Genomic DNA, 21,727 nt, shown 5'->3' with positions numbered 1-21,727 from the left:
CCTTCATCAGGAATGAGGCTTTGAAGGCCGGGGGGGCTGAGATATAAATGGAAGTGGGGCGAGGCTGCGGGAAAGCTAGCTGGGAATGTGTAGGTAGATGAAGGTGGGAGGGGAAGGGTGATAGGTTGGAGAGGATGGTGCACCGGATAGGTGAGGAAGGAAGATGGACAGGTCAAGAGGGCACTGTCAAGTTGGAGGCTTGTGACTGGGATAAGATGAGGGAATGGGAAATGAGGAAATCCACAGTAATCCCATGCAGTTACAAGGTCCCTAGGCAGAAGATGAGGTATTCTTCCTCCAGGTGTTGGATGGTTAGGGTTTGGCGATGGAGGAGATCCAGGACTTCATGTCCTTGTCAGAGTGGGAGGGGGTGTTAAAGGGTTCAGCCATTGGGCAGTGGGGTTGGTTGGTGTTGATGTCCCAGGGATGTTCTCTGAAACAATCCACAAATTGGCGTACTGTCTCCCCGATGTAGAGCAGATCACATCGGGTGCAACAGATACAGTAGATGATGTGTGTGGAAGTACAGGTAAATTTCTGTCGGATGTGGAAGGAATCTTTGGAACGTTGGACAGAGGTGAGGAGGGAGTTGTGGGTGCAGACTTTGCACCTGTTGCATTGACAGGGGAATGAGCTGGGAATGGGGTGTGGGCTGGTGGGGGGCATGGATCCGACAAGGGAGTCGCGGAGGAAATGATCTCTCTGAAACGCAGGTAGGGATGGGAATATTCCTAGTGGTGGAGTCTGTTTGTAGGGGGCAGAAGTGACGGAGGATGATGCGATGTATCCGGGGGGTTGGCAGGGTGGAAGGTGAGGACCAGGTGGTTTCTGTCCTTGTTGTGGTAGAAGGGATGGTGTTCAAGAGGTGTGGGAAGTGGAGGAGACGTGCTGGAGGGCATTGTTGACCACATGGGAGTGGAAATTCCGATCTTTGAAGAAGGAGGCCATCTGGGATGTTCTATAGTGGAATTGTTCCTTCTGGGAGCAGATGTGGTGGAGGCGGAAGAACTCAGACTAATGGATGGCATTTTTATGGGAGGCAGGGTGAGAGGAGGTATAGTCCAGGTAGCTGTGGGGGTTGGTGGGCTTGTAGTAAATGTCTGTGTTTAGTCAGTTGCCGGAAATGGAGATGGAGAGGTCCAGGCAAGGGAGGAAGGTGTCTGAGATGGTCCAGGTGAATTTGAGGTCGGGGTGGAAGGTCTTGGGGAATTTGATGAACTGTTCAACCTCTCTCATGGGAGCATGAGATAGTGCTGATATAGTCATTGATGTAGTGGAGGAAAGGTTAGTGAATGGTGCACGTGTAGTCGGAAGATGGACTGTTCCACTTACCCGACAAAAAAGCAGGCATTGCTCGGGCCCATGCGGGTGCCCATGGCAACCCCTTTACTTTGGAGGAAGTGGGAGGATTGGAAGGAGAATTTGTTGAGTGTGAGGATCAGTTCAACCAGGCAGATGAGGGTGTCAGTGGAAGGGTACTGGTTGGAACGACATTAGAGGAATAAACAGAAGGCTTAGAGAGCTTCATCATGGCACATGGATGTGTATAGGGACTGGATTTGCATGGTGACGGTAAGGTACTGGGGGCTGGGAAAACAAAATTCTTGGAGGAGGTGAAGGGTGTGGATGGTGTCCCAAATGTAGACTTAAGGTCCTTGGATAGAGGTGAGGGGGTAGTGTTGGCGTGAGTTTTGCACTTCTTACCTTGGCAGGACAACGTGCCAGGAGTGGAATATGGGAAGTTGGGGGCATGGATCTGACAAGTGAGTCAGAGGGAATGGTCTCTCTGAAATGCTGATAGGAGTGGGGAGGGGCATGTATCCCTCGTGCTGGGGTCTGTTTGTAAATGGCAGAAGTGTTGGAGGATGATGCAATGTATCCGGAGGTTGGTGGGTGGAAGGTGAGGATTGGGGGGGTTCTGTGCTTGTTGTGACTGGAGAGGTGGGCTTCAAGGGTGGAGGTGCAGGAAGTGGAGGAGAATCATTTGGAAGGAGAAAGTGAGGACTGCAGCTGCTGGAGATCAGAGCTGAAAAAGTGTTGCTGGAAAAGTGCAGCAGGTCAGGCAACATCCAAGGAGCCGGAGAGTTTTCTGAAGAAGGGCTCATGCCCGAAACATCGATTCTCCTACTCCTTGGATGGTGCCTGACCTGCTGTGCTTTCCCAGCAACACGTTTTCAGCGAGAATCGTTTGGATTCCACCCGCTCCCTTCACCTCCTCCAACACTTTTGTTTCCCCAACCCCCAATCCTTATCTTCACCTCATCCAGTCCCTATACACATCGATCCGCCATGACTAAGGCCTCTAAGCCCACTGTCTATTCCTCTCACGCCGACCCACCCAGTCCCCTTTCACTGCCATCCACATCCACCTGGCTGAACTGGTCCTCACCCTTAACCACTTCTCCTTCCAAACCTCCCACTTGCTGCAGACCAAAGGGGTGGTCATAGACACCCAATAGGCCCAGCTATGCCTGCTTCTTTGGGTACGTGGAACAGCCTATCTTTCCCAGCTACACTGGCACCATTCATCACCTTTTCCTCTCCGATATCGATGACTTTATTGGCGCTACCTTGTTCTCCTGTGAGGAGGTTGAACAGTTCATCAAATTCACCAATACCTTCCACCCCGACCTCAAATTCACCTGGATCCATCTCAGAAAGCTCCCTCCCCTTCCTAGACCTCTCCATCTCCATCTCCAGCAACCGACTAACCACGGACATCGACTACAAACCTACTGACTTCCACAGTTACTTGTACTACATCTCCTCTTACCCTGCCTCCTGTAAAAATGCCATCCGTTATTCCCAATTCCTCTGCCTCCGCTGCATATGCTCCAAGGAGGACCAATTCCACCATAGAACATCCCTGATGGCCTCCTTCTTCAAAGACCACAGTTTCCCTTTCCACGTGGTCGACGATGCCCTGTAGCACATCTCCTCCACTTCCCGCACCTCTGCCCTTGAACCTCACCCCTCCAATTGCAACAAGAACAGAAACCCCTGGTCCTTCCACCCAACGACCTCCGGATACATTGCATCATCTTCTACCAGTTCCAGTCCCTACAAACAGACCCCACCACTAGGGATATGTTTCCCTCTGCACCCCTTTTTACATTTGAGAGAAACCATTCCCTCCTTGTCAGACCTGCCGACTCACCTTCCCCTGTCAACACAATAAGTGCAAAACCTACGCCCACATCTCCCCCCTCACCTCTGTCCAAGGCCCAAAAGGATCCTTCTACATCCAACAGAAATTTACCTGTACTTCCACACACATCATCTACTGTATCTGTTGCACCCCATATGGTCTCCTCTGCATTGGGGAGATAGGACGCCAACTTGTGGATCATTTCAGAGAACATCTCTGGGACTAACCAACCCTACCACCCTAAAGCTGAACACTTTAACTCCCTCTCCCACTCCACCAAGGGCATGCAGGTCCTGGGCCTCCTCCATCACTAAACCCAAACCACTGACGCCTGTAAGAAGAACGCTTCATCTTCCGCCTTGGGACCCTGCAACCACATGGGATCACTATGGATTTCACCAGTTTCCTCATTTTCCATCCCGTCTACCTTATCCCAGTCCCAAGCCTCCAAATGGGCAACACCCTCCTGACCTGTCCATCTCCCTTCCCATCTATCCACTCCATGCGCCTCTCTGACCTATCACCCTTCCCCCCTCACCTTCATCTACCTATCACATTCCCAGCTACCTCCCCCCCCCACCTCACCTTCATTTACCAATCACATTCCCAGCTACCTTCCCCCTCCTCCCATTTATCTCTCAGCCTCCCCTGGCTTGCTAGCCTCATTCCTGATGAAGGACTTATGCCCAACACATTGACTCTCCTGCTCCTCGGATGCTGCCTGACCTGCAGTGCTTTCCCAGCGCCACACTCTCAATTCTAATCTCCAGCATCTGCACTCCTCACTTTCTCCTTATGTTGATTAGTGCCAAGTTTCAAATCAACTGTGAAGATACTTAATGTACAATGCAAAATTATCTCTTCATTTGACTAATAATATGAGACTGTTGTGTGAACAAATAGAGACCTGGAATTCCTAAGTGAGATTTGCTCATAGTAGCAATAACCTCAATTACACTACATCTATATATTATCTTTCCCCTGCAGGAACTCATAAGTGTGTGACATATGAACTGATAAATTGTAGAAAGCATGGTGGAATGGATCAGCTCAGAACAAGGTTTTAAAGGCATGGTAGTTAAGTTACAAGAGAAAGTAGAAGCAAGAATGGGCCAATATTGTTGAATGTTCTACTACAAAGTAAGGAAGTTCAACATGGGAAATGCAGTATTTTATTGGGTTCATGGGGTACTGGTGAGGGTATAGGGCTTTAAAGAGATTCTAGAGGTAGAGTGAGGAATAGCTGTATAAGAACTTGCAAAGAATGACAAGGAATATATGGATCTGGGATAGGATAGTTGGGTGAGTAATGACATAAACTGCCAAGTTTGGACAGTTTTAATTTGTACTGTGAGGAAAAGGAAATTGGCAGTGATGATTCTGCCAATAAAAGGAGCATATGAAAACGTGCTTAGCAGTTTCAGCAGAAACAACCGTGAAAATACAGATACAATTGCGCAAAATTGTGCAGTTATAAGCATGTTTTCATTGTTATATAGAATATGGGTTTCCTGCTGATCAGGGTCAAACAGGTTGCTGAGATTATACATCATTTGGTTCATTCTAAGCGAACTCCTGCAGTGGTGGTAGAAAGTGAAGAACAAATTTATGATTTCGATATTTGCTCATAGTTCAACTGGAAAAAATATGATTTTATCCTAGACTTCATGGCAGATAGGCAGCTGCCTAAGCTACATTATTTCATAAGAGTTATTGGGAAAAGTAGGTATCAGCTCTTTTATCTCTTGATAATTCTCTCAATGTGTTTTATTATTCTTATCAAATTACGTATTGCTGGTTATTATTCATTTTTCAGTAAAATTAACTACCATTTAATTTACGATGATTTTTGTAGCTTTTAGGTATTATTATTTAATAATGGTTACTCATAATTTTAAAAAATCTATCTGGATGCATAACTAATATTAATAAATAGGTATGGTATTTTATTGCAACAAGTATTCAACGTGCAGTTCCGAGGCCTTAGTAACATAAATCCTTTTCATAAAATTGGATCGCAAGATCTCGGTCTACATTGTCCTTTTTATTTAAAAGAAAAGTTAAATCTGTAATAATGAAATATTATTCATGAGCGAGCTCTGTAAGTAAATAAGTTAGAGTTCACTAGAATCTCCTCCACCTTAGTTTACTGTATCCAATTCTACCAACATCAACTAAGGACATGTTTCACCGAGTATCTCAGCTGGGCCTCCGAGATGGATTCTACTGGAGCCTACCAGGGAGAAGGCAATTCTGGATCTGGTCTTGTGCAATGAACCAGAATTGATCAGGGACCTCGAAGTGAAGGAGCCATTAGGAAGTAGTGACCATAATACAATAAGCTTCAGTCTGCAATTTGAGAGGGAGAGGGTACGATCAGTAATGACAATATTTCAGTTGAATAAAGGGAACTATGGAACTATGAGGGAGGAGCTGGCCAAAGTTCAGTGGTGCAATACTTTAGCAGGGATGACAGTGGAGGAACAACGGCAGATATTTCTGGGTATAATGCAGAAGATGCAGGATCAGTTCATTCCAAAAAGGAAGAAAGATCCTATGAGAGGCAGGGGTGGCCGTGGCTGATGAGGGACGTTAAGAAACATATAAAGTCAAAAGAGAAAAAGAATAATATAGCAAAGATAAGTGGTAAAATGGAGGACTGGGAAGCTTTTAAAGAACAGCAGAGGATAACTAAGAAGGAATTACGCGGGGAAAAAATGAGGTACGAAGGTAAACTGGCCAATAATATAAAGGAAGATAGTAAAAGCTTTTTTAGGTATGTGAAAGGGAAAATAATGGTTAAGACTAAAATTGGGCCTTGAAGACAGAAACGGGGGAATATATTACGGGGAGCAAAGAAATGGCAGAACAGTTGAATTGGTACTTCAGATCTGTGTTCACTGGGGAAGACACAAGCAATCTCCCTGAGGCAACAGTGGCTGAAGGACCTGAACTGAAGGAAATCTATATTTGCAAGGAATTGGTGTTGGAGAGACTGTTAGGTCTGAAGGTTGATAAGTCCCCAGAGCCTGATGGTCTACATCCCAGGGTACTGAAGGAAGTGGCTCTAGCAATCGTGGATGCGTTGGTGATTATTTTCCAGAGTATGATGGATTCAGGATCAGTTCCTGCGGATTGGAGGGTGGCTAATGTTGTACCACGTTTTAAGAAAGGAGCGAGAGAGAAAGCAGGAAGTTATAGACCAGTTAGTCTGACCTCAGTGGTGGGAAAGATGCTGAAGTCAATTATAAAGGATGAAATTACGACACATCTGGATAGCAGTAACAAGATTGGTCAGAGTCAGCATGGATTCATGAAGGGGAAATCATGCTTGACTAATCTTCTTGAATTTTTTGAGGATGTAACTCTGAAGATGGATAAGGGAGATCCAGTGGATGTAGTGTACCTGGACTTTCAGAAAGCCTTTGATAAAGTCCCACATAGGAGGTTAGTGAGCAAAATTAGGGCGCATGGTATTGCGGTCAAAGTACTGACTTGGATTGAAAATCGGTTGGCTGACAGGAAACAAAGAGTAGTGATAAACAGCTCCATTTTGGAATGGCAGGCAGTGACCTGTGGTGTGCCACAAGGATCAGTGCTGGGACGGCAGCTTTTTACAATATATGTTAATGATATAGAAGATGGTATTAATAGTAACATTAGCAAATTTGCTGATGACACACAGCTGGGTGGCAGGGTGAAATGTGAGGAGGATGGTAGGAGACTACAGGGTGACCAGGATAGGTTAGATGAGTGGACAGATGAATGGCAGATGCAGTTTAATGTGGATAAATGTGTGGTTATCCACTTTGGTGGCAAGAACAGGAAGGCAGATTACTACCTAAATGGAGTCAAGTTAGGTAAAGGGGCAGTATAGAGAGATCTGGGTGTTCTTGTACACCAGTCAATGAAGGCAAGCATGCAGGTACAGCAGGTAGTGATGAAAGCTAATAGCATGCTGGCCTTCATAACAAGAGGGATTGAGTATAGAAGCAAAGAGGTTCTTCTGCAGCTGTACAGGGCCCTGGTGAGACCGCACCTGGAATATTGTGTGCAGTTTTGGTCTCCAAATTTGAGGAAAGATATTCTGGTTATTGAGGGAGTGCAGCGTAGGTTCACGAGGCCAATTACCGGAATGGCGGGATTATCTTACGTTGAAAGATTGGAGTGACTGGATTTGTATACCCTTGAGTTTAGAAGGCTGAGAGGGGATCTGATTGAGACGTATAAGATTATTAAAGGATTGGACACTCTGGAAGCAGGAAGCATGTTTCTGCTGATGGGTGAGTCCCAAACCAGAGGACAAAGTTTAAAAATAAGGGGTAGTCCATTTAGGACAGAGATGAGGAGAAACCTCTTCACCCAGACGTGTGGAATGCTCTGCCCCAGAAGGCAGTGGAGGCCCAGTCCCTAGATTTGTTTAAGAAAGAGTTGGATAGAGCTCTCCAGGATAATGGAATCAAGGGTTATGGAGATAAGGCAGGAACGGGATACTGATTGAGGATGATCAGCCATGATCATAATGAATGGTGGTGCAGGCTCGAAGGGCAGAATGGCCTACGCCTGCACCTGTTGTCAAGTGGGACCGTAAGGGTCAGCGTGTCCTCCCAATTCCCCCTCATACTCCCTCTCCAACATGTCCATCCTCGGTATCTTCCATTACCACAGTGAATCAGACCATAAATTGGAGGAACAACATCTTTCCATAATCCTTAAACATTCTACTCTGTCTTCTGTGTTCTTCTAATATGTAAAAGATAACATGTTTTTCAAGTCCTCCTTTTTATTTGAGCTTCGGAGACTTTCACAGGCCATAAGAAAGAGATGCTGTTTTAATCATTCATGCTTTAATTGCTACAAAACACTTTTATCTTCTGCCTGAGCAGTCTGCAGCGTGGACAATTCAACACTGAGGTTCTCCCATTCAAATAACCTTCCCACCCATCCTCCACCCCTTTCCAGCCCCACCTCTTCCCTTCCATTCCATCTAACGCCCCTTCCTTCCAGCTACCAATTGGATTCATTCCTTCCATTGACCAACCAGGCTGTACCCTCTAGCTCAGTACCTCACCATACAGTCCCTCTATCCAGCCAAAACTCTCACCCCCACCCCCACCCCCACCCTTTTATCTGCAGCTCCCCCTAACCCCACCTCTATTCCTGACAAAGGGTATACCTAAAACGTTGACTTCTCCACCTCCTGATGCTGGCTGTCTTGCTGTGTTCTTCCAGCATCCTGCTTGACTACTTTGTTCAAAGAACAAAGAAAAGTCGCAGGTAGATAGGACAGTGAAGAAGGCGTTTGGTATGCTTTCCTTTATTGGTCAGAGTATTGAGTACAGGAGTTGGTAAGTCATGTTATGGCTGTATAGGACATTGATTAAGCCACTGTTGGAATATTGCGTGCAATTCTGGTCTCCTTCGTATCGGAAAGATGTTGTGAAACTTGAAAGAGTTCAGAAAAGATTTACAAGGATGTTGCCAGGGTTAGAGGATCTGAGATACAGGGAGAGGCTGAAAAGGCTGGGGCTGTTTTTCCTGGAGCATCGGAGGCTGAGGCGTGACCTTATAGAGGTTTACAAAATTATGAGGGGCATGAATAGGATAAATAAGCAAAGTTTTTCCCTGGAGTTGGGGAGTCCAGAACTAGAGGGCATAAGTTTCGGGTGAGAGGGGAAAGATATAAAAGAGACCTAAGGGGCAACTTTTTCATGTAGAGGGTGGTACGTGTATAGAATGAGCTGCCAGAGGATGTGATGGAGGCTGGTACAACTGCAACATTTAAGAGGCATTTAGATGGATATATGAATAGGAAGGGTTTGGAGGGATAAGGGCCGGGCGCTGGCAGGTGGGACTAGATTGAGTTGGGATATCTGGTCGGCATGGATGGATTGGACTGAAGGGTCTGTTTCCATGCTGTACATCTTTATGACTAAAATTTGCAGCCCAGGAACAGACCCTTTGGCCCTCCAAGCCTGAACCGATCCAAATCCACTGTCTAAACCTGTCGGCCACTTCCTAAACATTTGTATCCCTCTGCTCCTCACCTACTCATGCATCTGTCCAGACACATCTTAAATGAATCCACCATGCCTGCCTTTACCACCTCTGCTGGCAACGCGTTCCAAACGCCCAACCCCCTCTGCGTGAAGTACTTGCCGTGTGTATCCCCCTTAAACTTTCCACCTCTGACCTTGAAAGCATGACCTTTCATTATTGAATCCTTCACCCTGGAAAAAAGCTGGTCTCTATCCACCCTGTCTATACCCTTCATGATTTTGTAAACCTCAATCAGGACCCCCTTATTCTCCTTTTTTCTAGTGAAAATAAACCTAATCTACTCAACCTTTCTTCATAGCTAGCACCTTCCATACCAGGCAACATCCTCATAAACCTTCTCTGCACCCTCTCCAAAGCATTCACATCCTTTTGGTAATGTGGTGACCAGAACTGTACACAGTATTCTAAATGTGGCCAAACCAATGTCTTGTACAATTGTAACATGACTTGCTAGCTCTTATACTTGATACCCCATCCAATGAAGGTAAGCATACTATATGCCGTCTTGACCACTCTATCCACCTGTGCAGCAACCTTCAGGATACAATGGACCTGCACTCCCAGATCTCCCTGCCCATCAACTTTTCCCAAGGCTCTTCCATTCATTGTATAATTTGCTCGAGAATTAGACTTGCCCAAATGCATCTCCTCACATTTGTAAGCAAATAAGTTGGCCAAAATTACTAAGAGAGGTGCAGGTTCTGTTAGTTCAATAGAATTTGTCCACTACTCCAGTCAGGTGAACTATCTATTGCACTAAATTTTCAGCAACATTGTGTTGCAGATTAATAGCCCAGATATTTCTGGATTGGGATGCATTACCAGCAGTCGAGGTACATTTGCATGCTTCAGAAATGCAATCTTGATCCTAGCCATATTTCAGCTCATAAAAGATTTCTTGTACCCTGACTCAGGCAGGCTCTGAGTTACAGAATATTATATGGGTTCCAGGCTTTGTGAAGAACAGCAATTAAAACATGAATGGTAAAACCAGCATCTTTTTTCTGTGGCCTGTGAAAATCTCTGAAGTACAAATAAAAAGGGGAACTTGAAAAGCATGTTACCTTTTACATATTAGAACAACACAGAATACAGAGCAGACTAATGGAGTGTTTAAAGATATAGAAAGATGCAACAGATGAGAGTTGGTTCTCATCTTTCTGACTTCAAGAACACAAGCCTGTAGATTGGAGATTTGACAATAGATTTGCAATAAAGGATGGAAGAAACTCCCTTGATGTTGCAAGGATGGGGAATTGGATTGTAGGATAAGCAGGTGAGATAGAAACTATGTCAACATTCAAAATTAGATTGGATGGCTCAATGAGAAAATAGGATTGAAAAATATTGAAACAGGCTGGGTAAATGTTTATAGAATTATTTGCTTGTTTGGAGAGTACACAACAACAGTGCAAGTTGTTGGACCAAATGGCTTGTAACCCTGTTATAAAATCTATTCATTCTGGTGGGACAAGAGAGACATAAAATTTTAGGCTATAATATCCAGGTTACCTTTAGTTATCAATAAACATTGATTGTCTCATGCCCCATTCGTGAGCTGTGGAAAATTAGAGCTCCACTTTCACTCGATACTCCCTACAAGTCGTTTATAGAATTGCAAAATCAAGGCTTTTAAAAATTAATTCTTATGTGAAAGTTGAGAAAAATAGTGTTTATTGATCCGTCAATTGCTCAGCCTGTTGGTGTATCAATGATGTACACAGGGGAATTATAGATTGTGGGCTTATGCACATGGTACCTCACACAGCAAGTTCTAGGTTTCATCAGTATTATCAGAAAATAGATACCAAGTGAGACAGTTTGCTGGAGAATGAAAGGAGTGTTGGGTTCATTTGTTCTTAGCATGGCCAGCATTTCATACCATTCCGAAATGTCCTTGAGAAGGTGACGGAACAATTGCATGTACTGGATCTCCTGCAGTCGTTGTGATGCAGGTACACCCACAGTGCTAGTAGGGAGGGCTTTCCAAGATTTTAAGCTAACAGCCATGATGGAATAAGTTCTGAGTCAGAATAGTGTGCCCCCCACCCATAAGTACCACTTTCAGGGGCCTGCTTTCCAATATCTGAATCTACTACTTGGGCCACCTGTAATTCCGTCAGTGGCCATCTCTTATTCCTCGTGCTGCTGGGACTACAGAGCTGCCAGCGGATCGGTCTACATCTTTCTACGGTGGGCCATCTTTCCAGATACAGATAAAGTCCCATTTTCAAACAGCTAACATTTTGGTCAATGCGACTGACATGTTAACAGTTTAATAATGAATCACATATCAGAGAATGATTAACTCCTTGGGTTAGTTTATTAAAACTAACAAAAGCTATAACTTATGAAGCACACATTACAATGAACCAACTGACTTTTGTGTGCTGTTTCCAAATCCAAAGTGGACTAATTTTCAAGGACAGTTGCAAGATCTTATTAACACAGATCATGGTGTCCCTAAAGGCAAACTCTTGTAAATTCATGACTCGTAAAATTCAACATATGGTGGTGGGACTGAGTGGTGACAGACTGTCGGTTTTAAAAGACATTCATACAAAGGGGAACTCTGTCAATAATTTAATCCGACAGAAAGAAAAGATTACTCTCATTTTACCACCTCCAGTAGAACTGGATTGACAAGAAACCATAGCTCCCCAGACAAGAATAATATTGAATACATTGATTATGCATAGATCCCTGCAGTGGGGTCATATAAGCCATTGTTTGCTTGTCTGATTATATATATTTATAATGGTTAGTTGGAAAATGAGAGGCATGAAAAATCAGAATGAGTGTCAGTAGATATTGGCTTTCTGTTAAAACTGCGAACAGCCATCCATACACCAGCCTGATTAATAATAGTTGGTGAGAAGATTTATCTGGACCATCAGAATGTCTTGTCATGTGCAAAATGACATGTCAGAATTAACTCTTAGGAACACAGAGGTTACCCAATATGCAATGGAATAGATGGGGTGCCTTTTTGAAAGATTTTATAAGCATTTATTGCGTTGTATACGGGCAAGTTAGAGACTTTGTGCAAATAGGAGAATTTATGTTTTCTATTTTTTTTCATATCAGCTCACTTTTTAATCCTGGCTAGTGCAGTGCTTTGCTTGTATAAGGTTGAATTATGATCTACTTCCAAATGCAAGTTCTGTTTTCATTTTAATGTCACTAATTAAAAATTAAGATCTTTTGAACTCATTCCAATATAAGTGGCGAGTGAAATAATACTAGTTAATGTCCTTAATGTAATTTCCAGTCCTTTGCTACAGCTGCGATACAATTGTGAATGCAGTGAAATAATGCTGCAGTCTGCACACCTGAGACTTGTGAATGGGACATGCCAGGTTTCCAGTTAAAACCCAGTCACTGCCTCCATGGACAATTAACATAACCAGAATTACCCCATGGTTAAAGCCAAACCATCAGTTCCACTAATTAATTGTTGTAATCTATTACTTAACTTTATAATTAAACAAGTTTTGGTTCTGTAAATAGAAAATTCCAATTGGCCTTTCACTTGAACAGGTCTAGTAGATGTAACATGTTAGATACCTTTTCTAAGCATTAAAAGATTGATAGTTCACATTTACAATGTATTTAATGGGCAGTGATTTAAATAAACAGTGGATGCGAGATGTATGTCCAGTGATACCAATTCTTAAATACTCTGTTTACCAAATAAAAGTACAACCTTAAAAACATACCCTTTTGATTTATTTACCATGATCAGTGCAACAAATAATTATTATCAATAAATTTGAGTGAGATTGTTCACCAGCACCATATGATTTATAAACATAATGGTTATACTCAGTGCACAAGGTGTTTAAATGAGCTGATTTATGCTACCATGTAGGTCTACAGACAGTTCTTGTTGCCCAGTCATGAATAGATGGTAAGTGTTTACAAGCTGACTCATGAGCAAATCACAGGTCAATAACAGACACATCTAGTGCTTGCCTTGATCATTAGGTATCAACACGTGCACATACACATTGGAGGAATGCACACTTCTGTAGCTAATATAACTGAATGGGCTGGGGTGGGACATTCAACATTAGCTCACATGGAAGGATAGGGAACTTGTTGGGAACTGTGACATGTAGACTTCTCCTCTCCAAAGAATAAGCTGTGAACCTCACACATTGGCAGGCTAAACCTGGATGCTGAATATAACTAATTGATTTTGAATAAAGATTGCAATGCTAGACGGAGATGTCAATGTTTTTCAAGGGACCAAGGAGAATTTCAAAAGGTGTTTGTCCTTGCAGTGTTGGACATGACTGTTTTTTATTGCAATTTACATCATTTTGCAACTTATTGTCAATTTCTAACAGCTGTGCTTTATGATTCATGATGGGCAGAGCATCTCCTGTAGCCACAACCTTCAGCCGGCAGCATACAGGTGAACATTGCGTGCTCTGTGCCACTGTTTCCATGAACACGAGTCACCTTATCCCAAATAAACATAAGTCTTGTGTGGTTTACCACCAGGAGTCACAGTGATATTCTTTGCTTTGTAGATATAAACACATCTCTTGCCCAGATAAAATGCTGTGTCACTGCAGCAATAAACACCACCAACCTTGAGGGCAGTGTGCTCTCTCTGGCTTCAGAGGCCTTGTTTATAGCCTGTAAACATGGCTTTGCACCATAATCTTCCAGATATTGAGAATGCTCAGGCAGCTCGATCTCCCTTGTGTCCAGAGATGAACAAGGGTAGAGTCAACAGTTGAGAGATTGTACGTGTTCTTTTGAAAGTTGCAGTCAAGGTTGTTTGTACTTCAAGAACAAAAACGTGATGTTTCTCATGATAATAGAACTCCAGGTGCTTCAGTCAGTGAAATACTTTTTAAGCATACTCACTGTTGTAGTGTATGACATGATCAAGCCTGTATGCCCACAGCATACACCCAAAGGCAGCAATAATCAGATATTCTGGTTTTAAATTATATAGATTTGGGGAATATACATGCCCATGTTATTTCCTTGCTCTTCAATAAAGCAATTCCCTCTGAGAGAAGAAAGGAATAGTTAGACCCCAGAATGCACTATCTGTGGATGTTGAAGTTGGGATCAGCAAGTCATCCAAAATTGAATTGCATTATCGCTTGAAAAGAAAAAATTGCAGGGCTACAGAGGAAAGACAAGAGACTGGCACTTGATGAATTGTCCCTTTCAGAGAATATGTGGGTTGAGTGGTCTCTTTCTGTTTTGTCTACCCTCAAAAGGATGATGGCAGAGTCATGGTTCACCATTTCATCCAAAGAACAGAGCCTTTTTTTTGGTATTGCTCCAGAGAATCAGTGCAGATGCATGACCACAAAACATCTGAAATGAGAACTAAACACAGTTTTCTGAAGGGAATTAAGTGCCACCACCTCAGCCAAAGCTGATGCTACTGTGTTTCTCAACTGGACAAATCAGGCAGTGAAGAACATTGAATATCTACGAGACAGTCTCATGCATTATCAGATTCTCTGGCAGAGAGAGCTGGCAGCCAATATAGTGCCCGCTATTGCATGAGCGACTGACTGAAGAGAGCAGGCAACACCTCAGAAGGCCAGCAGCCTGTCTGAGCACAGAAATGGCCAAAAGGCCAAGTGCAAGGTAAAGCACAAGAACCCCCAGCTTCTGAAATTTATCCATATCAAAAAGGGAGTTTTAACTTATGGTCAATTGAACTTGACAACTGTATTGTAAAACGTACTAGACTGTTTGTTTAAATCTCCAAAACCAAAGATTGAAAGTTCACGTCTCACCTGTCCTGGCCCGTTAACAATTTCCTCAAAGAAGCTTAATAGAAAAGCATAATTGGAGGCAAGTGCATTCCTTTTTCATTCCCCTTCTGCCCTCCCTTTGAAAACTGATCATATTTCAGAGGTGATAGGATACAGTGATGCATTCTGGGAATGTGATATTCCTGTCATACCTTCATCCTTTCCCAATTCCACTAACAGTCAAAATTCCTAGCCCAAATTTCAAGAGATATGTAAAATGTTCTTTTGCAAGATCATTACCCTGGTAGGTCAACCTTCTTTCTAATACATATACTGCCTTTATTTCAGATTGCCAGCATCTGTTGTATTAGCATTTGTGAGGTGTTTCCTTGATTTATTAAAATGTAACTAGGCATCAAGGCGGTTCAGTGGTTAGCACAGCAGCAGGGACATGAGTTTGAATCCATCTGTGGGCGATTGTGTGTGTGTGGAGTTTTCACATTCTCTCTGTGTCTGTGTGGGTTTCCTCCCATGGTCCAAAGATGTGCAGGCTAGTGAATTGGATCCCCCCAAATTGCCAGTCGCATCCAGAGGTTTGTAGACTAGGTGGATTAGCCAGGGAAAATGCAGGGTTAAAGCATGGGGTGGGTCTGGGTGGAATACACTTCAGAGGGTCAGTGCAGACTTGATGGTCGGAAGACCTGTTTCCATACTGTAGGGATTCAACGTATGTAGTTTCCTAACACTGGAAAAATGTTGAGCACTTAATTTCATCAGTAAAAGTCCCAATGTTTGCTCAAGTGGTACATTTCTTTATTATGTGACAAGAACATCCATTTTATTGTACTTTCTTCAGATGTTTTCCACATCAACATGAAGAGATGTGTCTCACTGGTAATCACAAAAGTATCACAAAAGACCGTTCCCTCCGTGACTACCTGGTCAGGTCCATGCCCCCTACAACCCACCCTCCCATCCTGGCACCTTCCCCTGCCACTGCAGGAATTGCAAGACTTGCGCCCACACCTTCTCCCTCACCTCCATCCAAGGCCCTAAAGGAGCCTTCCACATCTATCAAAGTTTTACTTGCACATCCACCAAAATATCATTTATTGCATCCGTTGCTCCCGATGCGGTCTCCTCTACAATGGGGAGACTGGACACCTCCTTGCAGAGCACTTTAGGGAACATCTCCGGGACACCCGCATCAATCAACCACACCGCCCTGTGGCCCAACATTTCAACTCCCCCTTCCACTCAGCCGAGGACATGGAGGTCCTGGGCCTCCTTCACCGCCTCTCCCTCACCACCAGACGCCTGGAGGAAGAACACTTCATCTTCCACCTCGGAACACTTCAACCCCAGGGCATCAATGTGGACTTCACCAGTTTCCTCATTTCCCCTTCCCCCACCTCACCCTAGTTCCAAACTTCCAGCTCAGCACTGTCCCCATGGCTTGTCCTACCTGCCTATCTCCTTTTCCACCTATCCACTCCACCCTCCTCCCTGACCTATCACCTTCATCCCCTCCCCCACTCACCCATTGTACTCTATGCTACTTTATCCCCATCCCCACCCTCCTCTAGCTTATCTCTCCACACTTCAGGCTCTCTGCCTTTATTCCTCATGAAGGGCTTTTGCCCGAAACATCGATTTTACTGCTCCTTGATGCTGCCTGAACTGCTGTGCTCTTACAGCATCACTAATTCAGAATCACAAAAGTATAGTCCATTGAAAGCATTCACACTAATATCTGCTTGGTAATTTGGTTATGTAGAAGAGGCTGCATGAAATAATTATTTTGGTGCAGTACAATCTTTCGTTTCATCGGAAAACAATATAGTGAATACTGTAGTAGTGCTGTACTCGAGGCTGACCAGGAAGACTGCATGGAATAGTTTGGACAAACTGCTGAATTTATTTCCCTGCTCACATCTGCTTAAGTATTCCTGCACCTCCGCCCTCAGACCCCACCCCTCCAACCGTAACAAGGACAGAACGCCCCTGGTGCTCACCTTCCACCCTACCAACCTTCGCATAAACCAAATCATCTGCCGCCATTTCCGCCACCTCCAAACAGACCCCACCACCAGGGATATATTTCCCTCCCATCCCTTTCCGCCTTCCGTAAAGACCGTTCTCTCCGTGACTACCTGGTCAGGTCCACGCCCCCCTACAACCCACCTTTCCATCCTGGCACCCTCCCCTGCCACCACAGGAATTGAAAAACCTGTGCCCACACCTCCTCCCTCACCTCCATCCAAGGCCCTAAAGGAGCCTTCCATATCCATCAAAGTTTTACCTAAGCACTCAACCCACCTCCCTGACCTATCACCTTCATCCCCTCCCCCACTCACCTATTGTACTCTATGCTACTTTCTCCCCACCCCCACCCTCCTCTCACTTATCTCTCCACCCTCCAGGCTCTCTGCCTGTAGTCCTGATGAAGGACTTTTGCCCGAAACGTCGATTTTACTGCTCCTTGGATGCTGCCTGAACTGCTGTGCTCTTCCAGCACCACTGATCCAGAATCTGATTTCCAGCATCTGCAGTCATTGTTTTTACCTATATCATATAGCACTCTTAGTCTTGTGCTGCTAAGGCACACTTGCAATTTTGCTTGAAAAAGGAAACATTAACTTATTTCAGGAATCTTACTGTATCATTGTCTTGCCTCGAGGCTTTGTTGATGAATACCATGTCTCATTAGCGTATCATGCTGTCAACTTAAGCTTTTGTAATTTCAAGCTGGATGTCATCTGGATCTATTGATGAACATAGTGGTTTGCTTGACTGTGTTGATGACTACTTCAACTGTGTAGAAGGCTGTTTCTACATAGAGACCAGTACCCATCTGTTCAATTGCAGCATATCATTTTTGGTTTGTAGCAGGTTTGTGGTGTCCGTTCCATCGCTTGTCCATATGAAATTGGTCTTGACTCAAAGCTGGCTCTCTGGTTGCAGGTTAGTTAGGTTGTGAGCTTTGTGACTTTGTCACAGATTCACATCTAACCGGAATGGTACTCATCACTCTCTCCCTCAATTTTTTGTTCATGCCATTAAGACACGCACATTACATGAGGTGCATGGAAGACAAGGACCAAGGTCTTCTCATAATTTCTTTCCATGAAGAACTCGTCCTGAGCCAAACCATTTTGGTGTTGAGTTAAACAACTGCTCAGAAGTGTCAGTTGGATATTATTGTTCTTTAGCAATACTTCCACTCCTTTTTTCAAGTTCATTTTTTGGCTTATAGGTATCTTGGTGAGTTGATGGTATCGAAAAATCGATATGATGCTGTGGACTCTTTTGAAATATTACTTGGCAAAATGTGGTCCATTGTCTGAGATCACCAGATGTGGATTTCCATGTTAAGTGAAGATGCCTTTCACTGATATAATCATTGCTTCAGATGTGTACCCCGTGAGTGCCTTGTTTCCAGCCATCTGCAGTTCTACTTTATTATTATCTCAAACATTTTTCACCTCTGTTTTTAAAAAGTCTCATCCCAAGATATTCCCATGACCTTGATAGAAAGGAAGATGACATCAAATGTTTTCTGGTCTGTTGCCAATAAAGTAATAGAACTTGATATAATTACTGGATCGCTACGATTTTGAGATCCAGTCTCCAAACAGCACAGATTTGCTCGGCCTTGACATTGTGTCTGCTGTTTTTTCTGGAGCAGACTGACTTTCCATCAAACTTCATCTGGAATGGAGAGTATGCATTGAAGAGCCAACCGATAGATAAGATAAAAATTTACCGAGAGGGAAAAGAATAAAAGTAAAGGTCCTGTATCTGAATGCATGTAACTCTCAAACCAAAACAGAAATGCATTGAGAAAGAAAACAGAAATTGATAAATACGAAATATGAAAAGATAGAGGGGCAGGTATGTTAGTTAATGATGCAATAAAAGGATGATCCAAGTTCAAGGAATCAAGAGGTATTCAGTCTGGGTAGGAATCAGAAAATGGGAGTGGCATACAGACCTCCTCACTGGAACCACATAGTAAGGTTGGGTACAAAGAGAACTTGTGAGAAAGTCACAGTGGAAATTATGGGAAATCTTAATCTACATATTGACTGGAAAAGTCAGATGGGAAATTATTGAGTATCTAGTTATCTCCATGCTATTTGTGCCAGCTTACATATTTTGACACTGAGATGAATTATCTTTCATCTTTATGCTGAATGCAGAGCAGAGAATTTAAAGTAAAAGAGGACAGTGTAAGGCTACATATCTGTAAATGTTTAGTATTCATTGGTATGTTCATTATTACAGTGACGTTTTGTGTCTTTTATAAAGTTGCTGTGTAGTTAAATTCACTAGTCTAGTGTTGGTGGTTGGCCATACAGACCCAGAGGCTCCATGCTTAACTATTCTTCATGGTCCATTTCAGCCATGGTCATTGTACAGTATCACCCTTCACCTCAATAGCCCTGAAATAATACCAGTATGCACACAATATTGGAGCGGGAGAGAGAGATGAAGAGCGTTAGAATAGAGAGTCGTAAGTTATTAGGGGGAATTGGAGGAAGAAAGAAATTAAAACATTCTAAATCAGGATTATATTATACTGTATGTATGTGAATGTGTTAGATATAATAAGATTGGTGAGTTATAGTCACAGATTGCCATATAGGATTCGAATGTCGTGCTGGTAACATACAAATGGTTCAAGGAAGAGTTTGATTGGTTGTTATATATTCCTATATGCAAGATTGGAAAGGAGGGTAGATTGGTTAAAGAGTCATTGCCATACTGAACAAAAAGGATTTCTCTGAGGATTCAAGAGCAGAATTGATTTAGCTCACACTGGGGAATGCAGAATGTAGTTTACAAGCCACCAACTAGTGGGAAAGGTCTTGAGGAATAAATCTGCAAGGAAGTATTGAGAAATTGCTATAAGGTGTAACTCCGACTATACATGTTCACACCTGAAAACAAGGATGAGCTGAAAATGTGTTGTTGGAAAAGCGCAGCAGGTCAGGCAGCATCCAAGGAGCAGGAGAATTGGTGTTTCGGGCATGAGCACTTCTTCAGGAATTCCTGATTCCTGAAGAAGGGCTCATGCCCGAAACGTCGACTCTCCTGTTCCTTGGATGCTGCCTGACCAGCTGCGCTTTTCCAGCAACACATTTTCAGCTCTGATCTCCAGCATCTGCAGTCCTCACTTTCTCCTTGAAAACAAGGATGGCCAGGCATCAGCAACTATGATGACTTTGAGTTCAGTTTTTAAAGCATATGCACCAAGTGCCAGGTATGATTTAAGAATTGTTCACCCTCATTTATGATGACATCATGGAAGCTTTAGCCTTGTTGTCAAGGCAGATGCAGTAGAATCGGTGATGTTTCATAACTTAGCAATATTGTCGAATCAGAGTCAAAAAGTGTGGCGCTGGAAAAGCACAGCAGGTCAGGCGGCATCTGAGGAACAGGAGAGTCAACGTTTTGAGCCTAAGCTTTTCATCAGGAATGACATCTTCCTCTCTCTCTCTGACTGGCTGTACTTTTCCAGTGCCACAGTTCTTGACTCTGATCTCCAGCATCTGCGGTCCTCATTTTCTCCCAATATTTTAGAACCACTTGATGCTCCCTCTTTCCCAGTGTTGCAGTTGCAATGAGGTCAGCCAGATGGAACTCATAGAATGATCAGGATTGGTAATCTGATTCAATCAGGGAACCCTGGCTGACACAAGAAATGGAGTGTCAGAGATACCAATAGCTGACTCGGTGTATAAGACAATATTCAAGTCAAAGACCATTCATGTGAAAATAAAGGGTGACTTAGTGATGGAATACCGGTTGCGATGGAGTTATTTTACAGTTTTCAGCCCAGGAAATGGCAGGGAAGAAATTTGATGGCACAATTCATAGCAGTTGTTCAGCAAGAATGAAGCATCCTCCAATTTCTTTGGCATTTCTGTTCTCTCATACATTAAAAGTAGTCAGGATCAATACCACGGTTTATTTTGAATCAGTTGCTTACATTGGTAGTGGGGACTTACTGATATTTCAGCTAAGGTGAACCCATTCACTTTACTCTGTACTAATCAGAGAAACTATAATTCTGAGGATGAAAGTGTCATGGGAGTTTCCTTCAAATGGAGACCTCTTTGCTGTAAATCACACTTGCTGAACAAGGTGGTTATTGCAGAAAAAAAAACGTGATGTGCACATAGTCTAGCCAATTCTCCTCATTGGTTTTAAAACAAAAACTGTTGCTTGTCATCACTCAAAAGGAAAGTTTTTTTTAATATATACAACACTGCTGAGCACAGATTGTAAGCTTGTGGTGCCAGTTCTAGCACTCAGCAAAGTTTCAGGAAATTGAACAGCCCTTCCTGGCATAGCCTGACCCTCACCCACTTCCCCCACCCCACCTGCTATTTCCCTGTTCCCCCCCCCACACTCCATCTCGCTGAACAATGCGATCAGCCAAGATCAGCTATTAGTGAAGGCGAAGGATGAGGAAATGCCCGCCACTAAGAAGGTTCTGCCGAAAGACCTTCCTGGAGGTAAATCGAATCTGAACATGAATTTGGGAGGAGCAGGAGTTCACCATGATTTGTGTCAATTTACATTTGCTGCCCTCCCTCTCCTGGTCTCTCATCTCCCATTCCGGCGTCTGCGCCAGGCTATATCCCAAAAGCTGCTGCTTGCTGACTTTCCCTTTCCCTCCCAGGATTACAGAAATACTGACAGAGACAAGATTAGCAGAAGGTGTCCAGCAGCTGAATGAAACGTGTCCATTTAATGTCTCAGGTTAGTGTTTCCA

Source organism: Hemiscyllium ocellatum, chromosome 5 (genome assembly GCF_020745735.1).
Source record: "Hemiscyllium ocellatum isolate sHemOce1 chromosome 5, sHemOce1.pat.X.cur, whole genome shotgun sequence".
Lineage (NCBI taxonomy): Eukaryota > Metazoa > Chordata > Chondrichthyes > Orectolobiformes > Hemiscylliidae > Hemiscyllium > Hemiscyllium ocellatum.
Note: the sequence above shows the minus strand (reverse complement) of the source record.